The sequence below is a fragment of the Heterodontus francisci genome, chromosome 7 (genome assembly GCF_036365525.1).
Source record: "Heterodontus francisci isolate sHetFra1 chromosome 7, sHetFra1.hap1, whole genome shotgun sequence".
NCBI classification, from domain to species: Eukaryota; Metazoa; Chordata; class Chondrichthyes; order Heterodontiformes; family Heterodontidae; genus Heterodontus; species Heterodontus francisci.
Genome location: NC_090377.1, coordinates 107,679,527 through 107,693,738, shown reverse-complemented (window position 1 = coordinate 107,693,738; position 14,212 = coordinate 107,679,527).

The window sequence follows — 14,212 nt, the reverse complement described above, 5'->3', positions numbered from 1 at the left end:
CTTGAAATACAATGTACAGTTGTGCTTTAATACTGATTAACATACTACTGAATATGTACATAGCTTAGTATACATCATCACAGGAAGTGATGCAAGTTGACATGTGACACAGTAGTTGGACCAGTGTTAGTCTGTAGGTAGCACATGTATTCAAGAACTCTCCTGGAATCCTTTATTCTTCAATAACGAGTTAATTTAGTTTACCAGTCATTGTTACAATGTTAAGAGCCAATAACACAATATGGTAGCAGTGATGCAGAGGTTCACAATGTGTTAGCGGCGGTGTTTGACAAGGTAACAGCGATCACAAGAGCAGCATCATGGACAATGGGAGAAGCCATAAAAGCCTGGGGCAACACTGAGAACAGCTGGAAGAAGTGGTGGCAACAGGATTTAGGACTAGATTCGAAAATCACCCTCGAGATTCGGTATTCCAAGAGAGTGAGTAATTGAAAGGGGAATTTTATTGGGATGGCAGTTGACCAGAAAGACAGTGTTCTGATGGAATCAGGCCCCAAAAAAAAGTTGATCTGAATTGGGGCTGTGAGAATGTACTGCCATTAAACATCATGAATTTTCCCGCTGGAAAGAGCTCCTTGGGCGGAGTCTCCCCATACAGAGGCTGAAAGCCCATGCTGCAGCCACAGAGCTCAGGGCATGGCAGAGATTCACTGCTGCAGGCACAAGACCTACATTGTTTCTCCTCGAAGAAAAGTAATTAAAGAAAAAGTCATTTAAGGGGAAAGCCCGGCAAAAGAATTCTTGTGAAGCAAGAAACTTGGGCGCCATGACAACAGAATATCCAGTTATGAATTGGAAGGTCCCGGATATCCTTCATGAATTCCAACTATTTCAACAGTGTATGGAGTTATGCTTTTTAGATCTCGCACTCAAAGAAACCAACAGGCAAGCAATAAAAATGGAATTGTGGTGGATGTTGTTTATGTGGATTTTAAGAAAGCATTTGATAAGATACCACATAAAAAGCTGGTTAACAAAAGTGAGGCTCATGGAATAGGTAGGTCAGTGTCCAACTGGATAAAAAAAACATTGTCTTAAGGACAGAAAACGACGAGTCATAGTAAATGGTTACTTTTCAGACTGGAGAATGGTAGACAGTGGCATTCCCCAAGGGTCACTGCCTTTTTTGCTATATATAAGTGACTTTGATCTTGGAATACACAGTAGAATCTCAAAATTTGTTGACAATATCAAACTGGGAGATGTGGCAAACAGTGAAGATGATATTCCAAATTTCCAAAATTCCCTAGATTCAGGGAAGGTTCCGTTAGATTGGAAAATAGCGAATTGCAATCCTTTATTCAAAAAGGGAGGGAGACAGAAAGCAGGAAGCTACAGGCCAGTTAGCTTAACATCTGACTTAGGGAAAATGTTAGAAGCTATTATTAAAGATGTTATAGCAGGGCATTTAGAAAAATTCAAGGTAACTCTATGACTAAGGTAATCAGGCAAAGTCAACATGGTTTTGTGAAAAGGAAATCATGTTTAACCAATTTATTGGAGTTCTTTGAGGGAGTTACATGTGCTGTGGATAAAGGGGAACCAGTGGATGTATTGCACTTATCAAATGCCTTCTGAAAATCTAAGATACCACATCATAGGTTATTGCAGAAAATAAAAGCTCATAGTGTAGGAGGTAACATATTGGCATGGATAGAAGATTGGCTAGCGCACAGGAAACAGAGAGTAGGCATAAATGGGTCATTTACTAGTTGGCAAGATGCAACGAGTGGTGTGGCGTAGGGATCTGTGTTGGGGCCTCAACTTTTTACAATTTATATAAATGACTTAGATGAAGGGACCGACGGTATGGTTACTAAATTTGCTGATGACACAAAGATTGGTAGGAAAGTAACTTGTGAGGAGAACATAAGGGGGCTACAAAGGGATATAGATAGGTTAAGTAATTGGGCAAAGAACTGGCAAATGGCATATAATGTGGGAAAGTATGAAATTGTCCACTTTGGCAGGAAGAATAAAAAATAAGCATATTATCTAAATGGTGAGAGATTGCAAAGCTCTGAGATGCAGAGGCATCTGGGTGTCCTAGTGCATGAATCGCAAAAAGTTAGTGTGCAGGTACAGCACATAATCAGGAAAGCGAATAGAATGTTATCGTTTATCTCGAGGGGAGTTGACGACAAAGGTAGGGACGTTATACTTCAGCTATACAGGGCATTGGTGAGACCACATCTGGAGTAGTGTGTACAGTACTGGTCTCCTTATTTAAGGAAGGATATAAATGCGTTGCAGGCAGTACAAAGAAGGTTTACTGGACTGATCCGTGGAATGGGCGGGCAGTCTTACAAGGAAAGATTGGACAGGCTAGGCTTGTATCTGCTGGAATTTAGAAGAGTAAGAGGCGACTTGATTGAAACATATATCCTGAGGGGTCTTGACAGGGTGGATGTGGAAAGGATGTTTCCCTTTGTGGGAGAATCTAAAACTAAGGGTCACTGTTTAAAAATAAGGGGCCACCCATTTAAGACAGAGATGAGAAGAATTTTTTTCTCTGAGGGTCGTGAGTCTTTGGAATTCTCTTCCTCAAAAGGTGGTGGAAGCAGAGTCTTTGAATACTTTTAAGACAGAGGCAAATAGGTTCTTGATAAGCAAGGGGGTGGAAGGTTATAAGGGGTAGGTGGAAATGTGGAGTAATCAGTTCAGCCATGAACTTATTGAATGGTGGAGCAGCTTCAAAGGGCTGAGTGGCCTACGCCTGCCCCTCATGCGTATGTATGTTTGTATGTACGTATATGAACCACCTTCAACAGATGGGCCAGCAGAATGGGCAGAGAGGTGGCAGATGGAATTTAATTTAAGGGGTGGCGCAGTGGTTAGCACTGCAGCCTCACAGTTCCAGGGACCCGGGTTCGATTCTGGGTACTGCCTGTGCGGAGTTTGCAAGTTCTCCCTGTGACCGCGTGGGTTTTCGTTGGATGCTCCGGTTTCCTCCCACAGCCAAAGACTTGCAGTTGATAGGTAAATTGGCCGTTGTAAAATTGCCCCTAGTGTAGGTAGGTGATAGGGGATATGGGATTACTGTAGGGTTAGTAAAAATGGTGGTTGTTGGTGGGCACAGACTCGGTGGGCCACTGTTTCAGTGCTGTATCTCTAAATAAATAAAATAAATGCTGACAAGTGTGAGGTGATGCATTTTGGCTGAAGGAATAGTGAGAGGCAATATATACTTAATGTCACAGGCCTAAAGAGTGTGCATGAAAAGAGAGACCTGGGGGTGCATGTGCAAAGTTCTTTGAAGGTGGCAGGACATATTGGGGAGGCGGTGGTGTAGTGGTAATGTCACTAGACTGGTAGCCCAGAGGCCCAGGCTAATGCTCTCGGGACGTGGGTTCGAATCCCACCAAGGCAGATGGTGAAATTTGAATTCAATTAATAAATCTGGAATTAAAAAGCTAGTCTAGTGTGACCATGAAACCATTGTCGATTGTTGTAAAAACCCATCTGGTTCACTAATGTCCTTTAGGGAAGGAAATCTACTGTCCATACCTGGTCTGGCCTACATATGACTTCAGACCCACAGTAATGTGGTTGACTCTTAAAATGCCCTCTGAAATGGCCACTCAGGGCAAATAGGGATGGGCAATAAATGCTGGCCGAGCCAGCGACGCCCACATCCCATGAACAAATAGTAACCACAAATAGTGGTTAGTAAAGAATATGGGATCTTGGCCTTCATAAATAGAGGCATTGAGTATAAAAGCAGGGAAGTTATGCTGAATTTTTATAAAGCTCTGGTTAGGCCCCATCTGGAGTATTGCGTCCCGTTCTGGTCACTGCACTTCAGGAAGGATGTGAGGGTCCTTGAGAGGTTGCAGAGGATATTTACCAGAATGGTTCCAGAGATGGAGGATTTTAGTTACAAGGTTAGGTTGGAAAAGCTGGGTTTGTTCTCCTTAGAACAAAGGAGATTGAGGGGAGATTTAATAGAAATGTACAAGATTATGGCAGGCTTAGATAAGTTAGACAAGGAAAAACTGTTCCCATTAACAAATAGTACAAGCACTAGGGACACAGATTGAAAATTTTAGACAAAACTGCAGGGAGAATATGAGGAAACACTTTTTTCTGCAGCTGTTAGTAATGATCTGTAACTCACTGCCCACAAGGGTAGTGAAGCAGAGACTATCAATGACTGCAAGAGGAAGTTAGATGGCCACCTGAGAGAAACAGACTTGCAGAGCTACAGGGATCGAGCCGGGGAATGTTACTGACAGCATAGTTCTGTGGAGAGCCAGCACGAACTCAATGGGTTGAATGACCTCCTTTTGTGCTACAAATGACTCTCTGATTCTGAATAAAGATAGCGAATTGATAATGAAGGTCTCCAGTTCTTCAGCACTTCTGGACTGTCAGAAACAGACCAGAAAGACCCATCTAAACTCTGGACAATGCTGGAGGATCGGTTAAAAGTCAAGATCAACTTTAGAATCCATCGACTCAAACTGATGCCCTATAGACAACAACCCAAAGAAACTATTGACCAATTTATCATTAGATGTTGAGAAAAAGGCAAAGATTGCAATTTCTCAGATGCAGAACTCTCCAAGATAATAATGGAGCTGGTAATTGCATCGACTCCAATAGAGGCTTTTCGAAAGGATCTACTTGATAAGAAAAAAGGATACAACATCGACAGTCTACTTGAAGATGGCAGAAAATATGAAGCCGTAGCCACGAGCAGGCAATATATACAAGCGCTTGGAGCAGCAACAACCATAGGTGAGTTAGCCAAGGCACCGTGATAGGGCAGGACGTGTATCAAGTGTGGTCTAATGCATCAGCCACGTAACTGTCCTGCATTCAGAGATACCTGCAAGGCGTGTGATCTAAAGGGACACTGGGCAAGACTGTAGAAAATCCAGCAGCAAAGAAGTGGTCAGAAGCTGCAGCAAGCCACACAGCAACAAAAGTATAATAAATAAAGAGTTCACCAAGTACCATTTCAAGCACGGGCATGTCCATGAGGTAGGCAGAGACCTGGACAGCAAAAAAAGCATTAAAAGATGAAAAACTCAAGCTAGAAAGTGAACAAGCTTTCCATACAGTAATGGTCACACAGCACATAGTGGCACTCACACAACTGGAAACTTTCACCACAGTCGAAATTCTATGTCCCAACAAAAGTGGCAAGTACAAGCTGTGACTGAAAATAGATACTGGAGCAAGCGCCAACATCTTAGCAACACAAATACTCAAAGACGTACCTAGCAAAATGGGAGTCTATGTTACAGCCAACAAGAGCTAGACTCAGCGCATATAACGGTTCACCAATCTACTGTTTGGAACCTTGATGTTGGAGTGCAGCTATGGAAGTTCTGCATGGTCATCACAAGTCTTCTATGTTGTTGCCACCAATGGTCCCGCAGTAGCAGGGCTACCAGCATGCAGTGAACTCCGGATCATAATGATTCATGAGATCAGTAAAGCGCCAATGCTAGATAGTCATGGCAAGTGTGACCCTATTGAGTCTATTCAAGATTTGCAACAGAAATACCCGGATAGATTTGGCACCATGGGCAGTTTTATAGCAGACACCGTTCTTCATCTGAAAGACAATGCAGTTCCCTCCATAGATCCACCATGGAGGTGCAGTGTCCATATAAAGGATAAATTACAGGCCGAACTTGACATGGTAGAATGACGGATTATTTTCCTTGTTCAGCAACACACTGGTGTAGCTCTAAAACCACGGTAATTAAGAAAGATGGTACCATTAGAGTATGATTTAGATTTTTAGATTTAGAGATACAGCACTGAAACAGGCCCTTCGGCCCACCGAGTCTGTGCCGACCATTAACCATCCATTTATACTAATCCTACACTAATCCCATATTCCTACCACATCCTCACCTGTCCCTATATTCCCCTACCACCTACCTATACTAGGGGCAATTTATAATGGCCAATTTACCTATCAACCTGCAAGTCTTTTGGCTGTGGGAGGAAACCGGAGCACCCGGAGGAAACCCACGCAGATACAGGGAGAACTTGCAAACTCCACACAGGCAGTACCCAGTATCAAACCCGGGTCGCTGGAGCTGTGAGGCTGCGGTGCTAACCACTGTGCCGCCCCAAGTATGCTTGGATCCCGAAAGATTAAATCTAGCACTCAAAAGGTGTCCTCACAAGATTACTACTTTAGAAGAGCTGGACCCAAGATTTGCTAGAGCCAAGTTCTTCTCAAAGTTGGATGCGAAACACGGATATTGGTCAGTCCACCATTCCAAGGCTTTATAGGAACTAACAGCATTAAGAACACTATTTGGGAGATATTGCTTTCTATGGTTACCACTTGGTCTGTCAGTAAGTCAAGATCTGTTCCAACAGCGCATGGATTGCTTTACCGAGTGTGTTCCTGGCAGTGTTTGCATTGTGGATGACAGCAGTCATGGGAAGTACCAAGGAAGAGTATGAGAAGAATCTTCAAATTCTAATGGAGACGGCTAGAAGAGAAGGTCTCATGTTTAATAGCAAAAAATGTGCTATCAATGTGAGGCATATTAATTTCTTCAGTTCTATATATTCCAACACTGGGATATGACCAGATCCCAGTAAAGCTGAGGATGTATAATCAATGCCTACTCCTGAAGATGATTTACAGATGTGTTTGGACCTGTTTAACTTCTTAGCACCATCTATCTCGAAGTTCTCTGAGAAAGCATCATCAGTGCATGAACTTCTCAAGAAAGATGCATCATTCTTATGGCATGAAGATCATTAGCACATATTTGATTCACTAAAATAGTCACTTTCTGCTGAAGCATGTCTACGACACAAGGAAAGAAACTTCACTCAAAATAGATACTTCACAAAAGGGTCTCAGAGCATATCTGTTAGAAGAAGGTAGACCAATTGCATTCGGTTCGAAAAGCCTTTCATCCACTCAGCAAACTATACAAACATAGCACGAGAACCATTGTCATTAGTGTTTGGTATCATTAGATTCCATGCATACCTATTTAACAAACATTTTGTTCTCGAGACTGATCATAAACCATTAGCAATGATTTGGCAAAAACCACTTACCAACGCACCACCTCGATTCCAACGACTGCTAATCAAAGTACAGGGACATGATTGTGAGGTACGATAGAAACCTGGAAACCTCATCGTTACAACACACTGAGCAGGCTACCCAACTCCAAGAAGACAGAAGATATACTGTTGGATGTCCAAGGGGACGAAGTGGATGTGGAACTAGATGATGTGTCGAACATTGACCTAATGCGATTTGGACAGATAAAGCATGAAGAGCTCTAAAAAGAGACTTCCAGAGATCCTGTTGTCAGGGTATTATGGCAACCCATCATCAGTGGATGACCAGTGTCATGAAGACGCCCACCAGCCAAGAATGAGGCATATTAATTTTTGCCATATGAACATTAATTTTAAACTGTTGCTGGAGTGAAGAAGGGACTTGTTTTACAAGAGATCACCAGACACTTGGCTGGTGGACATTTACATACTGAAAGACGATGCTTGGAGAGACAAAAGAATTGCTCACTGATTCAATTAACAGAGACTGTGCTAGGCAATGGTGATCCACATCTTGTCGGGATGGAAGACAGCACTACACCACCCCCCCAACCGAGAGCTTTGGAATCCACAAAAGACACAAGAGAGTTTGTTGGAAAAATTTTGTCACATGACTAACCTGCTGGCCAACTTGGAGTTTTGAATTGTGCTCACAAGACACTTTTGAACATAGATTGCAGTTTGCAACTGAACCTGGAACAAGACAGCCTCTCTCCTGGCTGGCTCTCTCTCACTTTCTCACAAGCCTCCGGACCCACTGAAGGCACGTAAACCTCAAGAGAGAAATGACTCCGACATCGAAACAAGTTAACCGGGCCCCAACGACCAGCAAGACTTACTGGCAACCAAAGACTCAACATCAAACTCAAAGGACTGTAACTACAATCCATCCATTGCCTCAAACTTTTCCCCTTACAATAAGACCAGGTGAAAATAGTAACAGACCCCTAGACACCTTTCACACCTGGTCGTAACAACTGATTTAAGAGGATTTGCCCGCAATACAACAGTAACTACACTCATAACTGCTTAATTGGCTGTAAAATGCTTTGGGACATCTTGAAGACATCAAAGGCACTACATAAATGCAAGTTATTTTCTTATTTTCTTCATTGCATAGCTGTTCTCTTCAGTTGGTGGATTCTCTCCTCACATGGGTGTTGAATTTGTCACAGCTGCTGTGTTTGTGGCACCTTCAGTCCAATCGTTTATGCAAGATTTACAGTATTTCTTAATCTCCAGTTTGTATTCTTTTATCTTTCTGGTGATGCAGAATTTTTGGAATTTACTGTCCTGGTGGACTTGTCCCAACAGCATTAAAAGCTCCTTTTCAAACTCAACTTATATTCTCTTTCATGAAAGCAAAATACTGCGATGCTGGAAATCTGAAATAAAAACAAGAAATACTGGAAATACTCAGCAAGTCTGGCAGCATCTGTGGAGAGAGAAGCAGAGTTAACATCTCAGTTCAGTGACCCTTCTCTTTTATATTCTCTTTTATTGGGGAGTGGAAGAGGAATTTATTCTGTTGTGATCATACAGATAACCGTGAGTAATTTTTCAGAAATTGAGATTGCCTATGCTATTAATTATCTGGAAATACTTCTGATCCTGAAAGCCCTCAGGACATTCAATGAATACTTAAAATAGGAGAGGACTTTTCTTCAGACAGCCTGTCTCTATGACATTAGCCATTCTCTAGTGGTACATTCAAAGAAAAATATGACCAGAGTGACAAGTTAAGAAACATGAATATATCAGAAACATGAATAGAACCATCTATCTGGCAGGAAAAGTGAATATATGTTTGTGAATTATTTACATTGCCAGAGATTGGTCCTCATAAATAGGATCTTGAAATCAGCTTAGGATGTGTGGAAACCATTCAATACATTTCTACATATCCACGGAGAACTTCAAATTGACGCAGCTGAAGATCTCCTCACTGACATCATTGAGGAAATGCTGATGGTTTTTCTATAGCTTGGATAGAAAAGGCCATTGCTATTTTGTCAAAGTTTAATAGAAAAACATGTAAAGTTGCATTGACATCATCATGTCTCACAGTGTTCCCATGTCAAAATTATATTTTTCTTCTGTATCACACAATTGTTTCCTGGATAGTTTTCCCAGATTTTTCCTGTAACTCTAATTATGTGAAAATACAGGATGAAAGACATGGTAACAACAACATTTCAGTAAACAGTGAAGAAATACAGTAATGGTATAATGAACCTTGCGTGTTGAAAGTTTCTCATTTGCTACTGCTTATTATCATATTCTTATGGAGGATAAATGTACCAGCCTGTTCTGTTTCCCACACCCTTTATAGTGTCCCAATTTTACAATCACAAATGTTTATGTAAAAACAGAGGTTGTGTCTTTGGCATGCACACTCTTCATGCAGAGGGCAGAGAGAGATCAAGTCTGATCACGGAAGTTTTCGTAAAGGAAGCTGACAGCAGCTGTATCTTGTTTGCTGTTTTATTGGAAGCATTAACCTGTTTTAAAAATATCAACAAATGCCTTTCTTAGAATAATGGACAGAGGAATGTCATATGAACACATTAGGTGTTCCCCTGTTAATATTGCCAATGATAACAACAACAACATGCATTAATATAGCACCTTTAACATAAGAGAATGCCCCAAGGCACTTCACAGGTGTGTTATAAATTAAAATTTGACACTGAGTCACAGAAGGAGATATTAGGGCAGATGACAAAAAACTTGATCAGGAGCACCTTAAAGGAGGAAGGAGAGGTGGAGAATTTTAGGGAGGGAATTTGAGAGTTAGGGCCTTGATGCTGAAAGCATGGCACTGATGCTGGAGCAGTTAAAATCTGGGAGGCTCAAGTGGCTAGATTTAGAGGAATGCAGATATCTCGGAGGGTTGTTGGGCTGGATAATTTCTAGGCGTAATGCTTTTAAGTCATTTTGCAGCTCTTAGGACTATGAAAATTCTGATGCTCTTAAAATTTATTTTCTTTCACATGAAGAATTTATTTTTAAACTATACTTACAGTTCTTGTCATGGCATTGGTGAATCCGATGCATGTTGTGTCATGTACTACATAATGTGATCAGTTGGTTGGCAACCTTCCATCTATGAAAGATGATGATCACGCAGCAAACAATCCATTTAGATGGGGTGCCTTCTCTTGGTGCTCCTTTGCTAATGGCTGTAAGGCCAATCCTTGAGAGGCAGGTTCTACCACAAAGTGCTGCATGTGAAGCTGTCAAGTGACGCTGTGAATTGTTGTTTTTGGCATTGGTGCCTCTTGCCAAGCTGCTGTAGCCACTGGTCATTGTGGTAGTGCACGACAGTCCACAGGATGTGTCGCCATTTCCCTCTTTCACCAGCCAATAACTCCCAGGTGCGACAGTCGACATTTAGGGCCTTCATGCCACGTTAGCAAGCATCCTTGAAGGGAAGCTTTGGGCGCCCCACTAGTCGTCTGGCCCCGGCTACCACACCACACAGAAGGGTATGCAATCATCTTTCATCCTGCGGATGTATCCGATTCACCGAAGCTGCCTCTGTTTGATTCATGCCAACACAATTGGGAGCTCTGCCTTTGAGAGGACTGCTGAATTTGTGATTTTCTCATGCCAGGATATACCCATATTGCTCCACAGACAGTGAAGGTAGAAATTATTGAGCTTCTTTTCCTGGTCGCCCATGTTTCATACAGCAAGGTGCTGAGAGCACAGGTCTTATAAACCATGAACTTGGCCATAAGGGTCAGCTTGGTGTTATCCCATAGACATTTCATGAGTCAGCCAAAGGTGGTAGCTTCTTTCCATATGCATGTGTTGAGCTCTGCATCAAGAGACAGATTGTCTGTCACCATGGACCCAAGGTAATAGAATTTGTTAACCACTTTCAGTGGGGTGTTATTTAGTGTGATCAGGGTAAAGATGCAACACCTTGTCCCATGATCACAGTTTTCTTGATGCTTATAGTCAAGGAGAATAAGTTGCATACATGGAAGACAGTCCATGAGTTTTTGTAGCTGAGTTTACATGTGAGCAACTAGCATAGCATCATCAGCTTAGAGGAGTTCTCTGATCAGGACGCGATGTGTCTTTGTCTTCGTTTTTAGCCTTGATAGATTGTAGAACTTGCTGTCTGTCCTAGTGTGCATGTAGACTCTTTCCATATCTACAGGGAACGTAAAGGACAGGAGCATGGAGAAGAAAATGTCAAACAGAGTGGGGGCTGGGACACAACCCTGTTTCACGCCATTCTTCACTCCAAAACTGTCAAAAGTGGAGCCATCAGTCTGTACAGTACAGTGCATGTTGTCATGGAAGGAGCGGATGAAACTGAGGAGTTTCGGTGGACAGCCAATTTTTCCCAAATTCTTGTAGAGCCCTGCTCTGCCGACAGTGTGGAATGCCTTAGTGAGATCTTCAAAAGTAAGGTAAAGGGGTATACTCTGTTCCATACACTTCTCTTATAGCTGGCGTATGAAGATCAAGACCACAGTAGATCTGCCGGCACGAAAACTGCACTGTACTCCTGGGTACACTCGGTCTGCAAGTAAATGGAGTCTCTTAAGTATGACCCTAGCAAAGGACTTCCCCATCACGCTAAGGATTGTTGATGCAGTCTCCTCTGTCACCTTGTTATTAATAAATAATATAGTTGATCTTTATTGTTCCTGCAAAAAAAATTACAACTGTTACTCATTTTCTCAATCTGATTCTTTCTGTTTGCCTTTGTCTCTTTTTCTCTGTCTGTCATTCTGACACTTTTCACGTTCTGGTGTTTTTCTTTTTGGCTCTGAACTTTTTCTTATTCTTTCATTGTTCGAATCATAAAATGGTTACAAGCACAGAAGGCCTGTCATGTCTGTGCCGGATCTGTAACAACAACTCAGCCAGTCCCAGTCACCCGCCCTTTCCATATAGCCATGCAATTGTTTTTTCTTTGTGTAACATTTTTGCTGTACCTCCTTTCTTTTCTGTATCTCTTTCAATTTTCATGGTCTTCAGTTTTTTTTTTATATATTGTCTAGGCATTGACTTTTAATGGGCATAAGCAGTGACTTAGGATGAACAAAGCTCTCAGAAGATGCAGGGTTTTTTTTGATTGTTTTATTTTCTAGTTTTGCAGTACATTTTTGGTACTGTCCTCTTAATTTTTTTAATGAAAAATATTGTCACATACATTTTACATTTTCTGAGGCTTTTTTCTCTCCTAGCAATACATTACATCTATGGGAAATCTAAAATAGTGAAATATCATATTGAAATTAATCAGAAAGCCAATGTAATTGAAGCTTTTTCAGGATTCCACCAGAACGGGAAGAGGTGAAAAGAGGTACATGGAAGTTGACGGAGTAACGACATCTAATCGATGTATCCTCAGCTGGTTGACAAGTAATGATAAAATTATTGATGGGTGTTACTTTAGCAATAGGACTGGATAATGTATCCTTCAATGAGAAAGAGTAATTTTTTATTCTGAATTGTTTATTTTTATGAGTTTCTTGTGTTATAAGTATTACTCTTACAAATAAATTTTAAGCTAGATGATAAATGATTTCAAAAGGAAATTGGATGGATACTTGTGGGAAATAGGCTTGCAGAGTTACGGAATAGAGCAGGGGAATGGGACTGATTGGATTTCTCTAGAGTGTCGGCAACGACTTGATGGGCTGGATGTCCTCCTTCTGTGCCATAGTGACTCTATGACGCTGTAATCTAGCGTTTTTCTCCTGTGCAGTGCTGGCTGAAGAAAGCCTAGATAATCTGTGCAAATGTAGACTTTTGGATAAGATGTTACCCAAAGTCTTATCTGCTTTCTCATATTGACACATGTTCCATTGCTATTTGTACTTCTTTGCTGTGTACAGATTGACTACAGTGTTTACTTAGACAACAACAGTAATGTGACTTTCATCATCAAAATCGACCTGAAATGTTAACTGTGTTTCTTTGTCCACGGATGTTGCCAGATTTGCTGAGTATTTCCAGCATTTTCTGTTTTACGTCAGATTTCCAGCATCTGCAATATTTTGCTTTTGTGTTCTAAAGTAATTAATTAGCTTAGAGAGTTTTGGGATAACCTGAGGAAATGAAAGATGCGATAAGCATACAAGGTTTCTCTCTTCAATTATGATTTTAGATTAATTCTTGTTGTTTTGTTACAATCTTGGTGCCTATGATCGAAATGTAGATCCATCCTGTTCCAAATTATCAAAGTTCTACGATGGCATGGATTTTGTGGTGAAACTATCAGCACTCACCGTTATTAAAGAGTAAATCCAGCAGCAACTTCTGACAACCACAATTGTAGAGCTAAATGTGGAGCTAAATGCAGAAATCAGGAAGTTGTTGCCCAAGTTGCCCTGCTGTCCAGAGGCTTTGCTGTAATGGTATCTTTCTGTGTGACATTTCATTCCAATACATGGAAGGGCATGAAGTTGTGGTACTTAATGTGATAGATGCCCACTAAACTTATCAGAAAAAGTTTGGAGCTGGTCCATTCAAGTTTAATTGAATTTCTAACAGTGTGATAGGTCTTACCTACTGCAAAAAAACCTTTCTGGCATTGCAAGCTAACTTTTACAAGTGTGGAGTCCATTCTGATTTGAATTATTGTTGGAGATTTTTAATTTTTTTAATATAATTTAAAATTTCAAACAACTTTTTATTTTTTTCTGTTTTTTACCACTCTCTTAATCCCATCTTTCTGCCTCTCTCGCTATACATGAATTGGCATTTACAGATCACCTGTAGAGGGTGTTGCGCTGTTTTGGATTTCTATTCACCTCAAATTCCAGTGCAGAAGCCTAAAGGAAATCTGTGGGCATGTGTAAGTGTAATGAGGCTATGGTAGCATAGCGCTTATGTTACTGGACTAGTAATTCAGAGGCCTTGACTAATACATCAGAGTCATGAGTTCAAATCCTACCATAACAGCTGTGGGAATTTCGCTAATGTCGTTTAGGGAAGGAAATCTGCTGTCCTTACCCAGTCTGGCCTACATGTGACTGTCATATAACTGCCTTCTGAAATGCCCTCGCAAGCCACTCACTTGCTCAAGGAAAATTAGGGATAGACAGTAAATGCTGGCCTTGCCAGCGACGCTCATCCCAAGAACGAATTTTTAAAAAAGATAGGC